The sequence below is a fragment of the Gorilla gorilla genome, chromosome 15 (assembly GCF_029281585.2).
Source record: "Gorilla gorilla gorilla isolate KB3781 chromosome 15, NHGRI_mGorGor1-v2.1_pri, whole genome shotgun sequence".
Classification (NCBI taxonomy): Eukaryota; Metazoa; Chordata; class Mammalia; order Primates; family Hominidae; genus Gorilla; species Gorilla gorilla.
Window position 1 is genome coordinate 109,628,396 of NC_073239.2, and position 6,000 is coordinate 109,634,395.

The following is a 6,000-nucleotide window of genomic DNA, read 5'->3' on the forward strand; positions in this document are numbered from 1 at the left end:
TGGGTGCTCAGCATCCACCCGGGTCCACCTCTGTGTAGCATTCAGCGGACCTGACAGGTAGGAGTCGTCAAAGCAAACATGAGGCTCATGCACCCTGCTGCGCCGTGAGTCATAGAGTCCTTTGCCTTTGACACTGGAGTCTCATATCTGCCAGCACCTATGAGACTGCACAGGCTGCCTTGCTAGCCTGCAAGTGGGTAAAACCCCAGACTCCTGACAGTTCTTGACAATGAAGAAGGAAGACAGTGAAAAATCATGGAAAAATTAATAAGACTATGCGGTATGCAAGGGAACCAGCCGCTTCAAGATGGCTTAAACATAAAGCCTGAGACGAGAAGTGGGAGATGGGCCTGAGTGAGCAGGCTGGACCGGGCCCTGAATGGTCTTGATTGGCAGCAGACGGAGTCTGGAAATCCTCCACCCGCATGGAACCAGATTGGAGGGGCGGGTTGAGGCAGGAGAGGCTCTGCTGAATCCTGCCCTGGCACTCTGGCCAGGAGGGGAGGTCTGAACAGAGAAAGGGGTGTGGGATGGGAGGCAGAGTTAAGTTTGGGAAATGCTGAACATGGAAAATCAGCAGAATGTGGTGGCCGACTGGAATGTGTGAAAGGAGAGAAAGGATCCTAGAGAAAACTTCCAGATTTCTGGCTTGGATGCTGTGATGAGGGGCGGTGCTATCAGCTCAGCGAGCGGGGAATGCAGGCTGGAGAGCAAACAAAATGCATCAGCTTTGGGTGTGTGGAGTGTGAGGGGCATGCAGGACACCACCATGTGGGGTCAACAGGGGCCTCTGTCCCTGTTAAGCATCAAATATTCTGCAGAGGGGAGGGCGCTCCTGCCTCCAGGAAGTCCTTTCCTGTCTCATAGCAAGCACCCGGGCCCCACTTCCAGTCCTCCTAGCTGGCCTGGTGACCATCTCCCATGAAAGGCTGCAGCCACCTCAGCTGACTTCATGACTTGTGCTGGGTGAAATGCAGTGACCAGTTCTCCTGGGGACAATGAAAACATACTACAAAGATGTGGCCCCTAAACAGCTAAAAAAAATGCAATCTGCTATGTCCAAAAGAGCTAAGAAACATGAAAAAAATTGATACAAGATGTGTGGTGCAGTGGTGCATGTCTGTAATCCTAGCTACTTGGGAGTCTGAGGCAGGAGGATCGCCTGAGCCCAGTTCAAGACCAGCCTGGGCAACATAACAAGACCCTATCTCAATAATTAATAAATAAATAACGTTAAAGACATGAACAAATAACCTAAATTGGAATTAGGAAAACTTAGAACTAAGGAAAAAATTAGAAAGAAAAGAATCATTTCAGAAATAAAAACTGACAAGGAGCACAAGATCATAAAAACACAACTAAAAATGCATTATTTGGAAAAGATGATTTTTTTTCTTATTTTCTTATTTTTGTTTATTTATATTTTTAGAGACAGGATCTTGCTCTGTTGCCCACTGCAGCCTCCAACTCCTGGGCTCAAGTGATCTTCCTGCCTTAGCCTCCCAAGTAGCTCAGACTACAGGTGTGCACCACCATGCCAAGCGAATTCCTTTCTTTCCTTCCTTCCTTCCTTCCTTCTTTCCTTCCTTTCTTTCTTCTTTCTTTTTCTTTCTTCTCTTTGTCTCTCCCTCCCTCCTTCTCTCTTTCTCTTTCTTTCCCTTTCTTTTTCTTTCTTTCCTTTTTCTTTTCTTTCTCTTTCTTTCTTCTTTCTTTCTCTGTCTTCTTTCTTCTTTTTCTCTATCTGTCCCTCCCTCCCTCTCTCTCGCTGTTTCTTTCTCTTTCTTTCTCTCTTTCTTTCTTTTCCTTCCTTCCTTCCTTCTTTCCTTCCTTCAAAGCTCCCTGCCTCTCTCCCTCCCTCCCTCCCTCCCTTCCTTCCCTCCTTCCTTCCCTTTCTTCCTTTCTTTTTCTTTCTCGTTCTCTTTCTTCTTTCTTCTCTCTCTCTCTCTCTTTTTCTTTTCTTTTCTTTTTTTCTTTCTTTGGCAGGTCTCACTATGTTGCCCAGACAGGTCTCGAACTCCTGGCCTCAAGTAATACACCTAATAGGAGGTGAGTAGCTGGGATCATAGATGTGAGTCACCAGGATGGCTGATAAAATATTTTTCAATACAAAAGAAATAGGGCCAGGCACCATGGCTCACACCTGTAATCCTTGCACTTTGGGAGGCTGAGGCAGACAAATCACCTGAGGTCAGGAGTTTGAGACCAGCCTGGCCAACATGACAGAACCCCATCTCTACTAAAAATACAAAAATTAGCCGGGCATGGTGGCACATGCCTGTAATCCCATCTACTCAGGAGGCTGAGGCAGGAGAATCACTTGAGCCTGGGTGGTGGAGGTTACAGTGAGCTGAGATCGCACCATTGCACTCCAGCCTGGGCTGCAGAGTGAGACTCTGTCTCAAAAAAAAAAAAAAAAAAAAAGAAGAAGAAGAAGAAGAGGAAATGGAAGCCAAGTGTGATGGCGTTTGCTTGTAATCCTAACTACTAGAAAGGCTGAGGGGGGAGGATCCCTTGAGCCCAGGAGTTCGAGGCTGCAGCGAGCTGTGATGGTGCCACTGCACTCCAGGCCTGGGTGACAGAGTGAGAGCCTGTCTCTTTAATAAAAAAAGAAGAAAAGAAAAGAAAGGAGAGGAGAGGAGAAGAAAGAAAGAAAGAGAAAGAAGGGAAGGAGGGAGGGAAGGAAGGAAGGAAGGAAAGAAGGGGCTGGACGTGGTGGCTCATGCCTTTAATCCCAGCACTTTGGGAGGCAGAGGTGAGCAGATCAGCTGAGGTCAGGAGTTCAAGTCCAGCCTGGCCAACATGGTGAAACCCCATCTCTACTAAAATACGAAAATTAGCCGGGTGTGGTGGCACGTGCCTGTAATCCCAGCTATTCGGGAGGCTGAGGCAGGAGAATCGCTTGAACCCTGGAGGCGGAGGCTACAGTGAGCCGAGATCATGCCACTGCACTCCAGCCTGGCAACAGAGTGAGATCCTGTCTCAAAAAAAAAAAAAAAAAAAAAGGAAGGGAGGGAGGGAGAAAGGGAAGGAAAAGAAAAGAAAAGAAAAGAAATCAAAGATACCAAAAACATGATCCATGAAGGAAAAGGTAAATTGGGCTTTATTAAAATTAAAAACTTCTGATCTGCAAAAGACACAGTTAAGGAAACGAAGAGACAAGCCACAAACTGAAAGAACACATTTGCAAAACACATATCTGATAAAGAACTTGTATCCAAAGAATACAAAGAACTCTTAAACCTCAACAGTAAGAAAACAAACACCCAACTTAAAAATGGGCAAATGAATCTGGAATTAGACACCAGAAAACAGACAACCCAACTAAAAAATTGGTAAATGAATCTGGAATTAGACACCAGAAAAAAAATTGGCATAAGATCACCCAAGAAAATGCAGAGAGCAGATAAGTATATGAAAAGATGCTCAATGTGACTTGTCATTGAGGAATTAATGAGATATTACTACACGCTTATTAGAATGGCCAAAATCCAAAAAATTGACAAATGCTGGTGAGGAGGCAGGCCATGAGGAACTCACATTCGTTGCTGCTAGGAATACAGAACAGTGCATCCACTTTGGAAGGCACTTTGGCAATTTCTCACCGCGCTAAACAGTCTTACCATACGATCCATACAACTAAATTGAAAACCTAAGTCCACACAATGGTTGAATCAAACACAGGGGATTTTTAGGGTAGTGAAACTATGAAAACATAAGGAATATTGGACATTATGCATTTGCCAAAATAGATAGAACTTTATAGTTCAAAAAGTGAACCTTGATGTATGCAGATTTTAAAATATCACTTAGGAAGTTAGCAGATCCCAAGGTGGAATGCAGACTACTACAATACAATCTAACTATATTATAAGTGTGTGAAACATCTCCACTGAAGGGAATAGGGGAAAGAAACTGCCCAAGCAATTTTGGGAATGAGGCTGTTAGAGTAAAGGCAAACAGAACTGCATGTAAGCATTGTACTCTAACTGATAAAGTTGTTCCCCAGTGGGGAACAATTCTGATGTTGCCATGCATGTATACTAGAATCAAACAACTAATTAAATAGATGGTGGATGGTTGGTGTCACATTTATCTCTGATGGAGTGGGAGTTTACAGATACGAAAGGGCAGGAGGCTAGAATGATCCATGTAGTAATGAATTAGAGTTGGAGACATTAGTATGAACTCACATATGGTTTTAAATAGAAATATGTATAGCTATGTGTACGTATACACATGGGTTATTAAACACATATATATTTTCTTGCTCTGTCAGCTGAGAGGGACTAGAAACAACAATACCCCAGGACCAACAAACACATCTACTACCCAGATCTTGCTTTATAACATAAATCTTCCAATAAAAGGAACTAGGGCTTCTTGGAGAAAGGGCTGATGCTAGGACTGTGGCAGGAAATATATAAGATAAGCCTGAAGCATTCTGTACTGCACACAATTAAGGACATCCTCAAACAAAAACAAGAATAGCTGTCTTGAAGTGGGGTGCAGGGAAAATGTCAAATGGACACAGCAGCCAATTGAAAGAGCTCCCATTAGCCAAAGATGGAATAATTTGAGCAATAAAGTATTGGATTACAACTCAAAGTGTAAAATAAATATCCATGACTCCATACAGAATGGTGGCTTGATTTTGGACTTCTTAGCTTCCAGAACTGTGAAAAGTAGATTTCTGTTGTTTACAGGCTGCCTGACTTAAAGGAATTTTATTATAACAGCCTGAGCAGACCAATACAGAAATCGTTTTCTTTTTTCTTTCTTCTTTTTTTTTTTTTTTTTTTTGAGAAGGAGTTTTGCTCTGTCGCCCAGGCTGGAGGGCAATGGAGCGATCTCAGCTCACTGCAACCTCTGCCTCCCAGGTTCAAGCAATTCTTGTACCTCAGCCTCCCGAGTAGCTGAGATCATGGTTGCGTGCCACCACACCCAGCTAATTTTTGTATTTTTAGTAGAGATGGGGTTTCACCGTGTTGGCCAGGCTGGTCTGAACTCCTGACCTCAGGTGATCTACCCACCTTGGCCTCCCAAAGTGCTGGGATTAAAGGCATAAGCCACCACGCCCAGCCAGAAATCTTACAGAAAATGGCTTAATACAAGGGATGGAGAGCCCGTTTCTACTGGGGGCCTATGAACTATACGAGGAGGGAAAAGGCCAAGGCATTGTGACTTATGAAACTGTCATTTATCTGAGAAATGCAACATAGATGCTTTCAACTTTTAGAACCATGAACATTCAAGCTTCTGTATTTATTAAATAAGTATACTCTCATTCTACTTGGGGCACAAAAAGAGAGAAGCAGGGTCATTATGGTAGTTAACAGTTCTAGAAGATGATAGAGGAACAAATTTTTTACTACCTGTATCTTAAGGCCTTTTAAGATTCTCCCTTTAGGAAATGCAAATCAAAACCACAATGTGATACCACCTTACTCCTGCAAGAATGGCCATAATAAAAAAATTTTTAAAAATGGGTGTTGGTGTGGATGTACTAAAAAGGGAAAACTTACAGTGCTGGTGGGAATGTAAACTAATACAACCACTATGGAGAACAGTGTGAAGATTGCCTAAAGAACCAAAAGTAGATCTACCATTTGATTCAGCAACCCCACTTCTGGGTATCCATCCAGAGGAAAAAAAGTCATTATACAAAAAAGGTACTTGCACACGCATGTTTACAGCAGCACAATTCACAATTGAAAAACTATGGGGCCGGGTGCGATGGCTCACACCTGTAATCCCAGCACTTTGGGAGGCTGAGGCAGGTGGATCACTTGAGGTCAGGAGCTCGAGACCAGCCTGGCCAATATGGCGAAACCCCGTCTCTACTAAAAATACAAAAATTAGCTGGGTGTGGGGGCACATGCCTGTAATCCCAGCTACTTGGGAGGCTGAGGCAAGAGAATCACTTGAACCCATTGCACTCCAGCCTGGGTAACAGAGTGAGACTCTGTCTCAAAAAAAAAAAAATCGAACTAGCCCAAATGC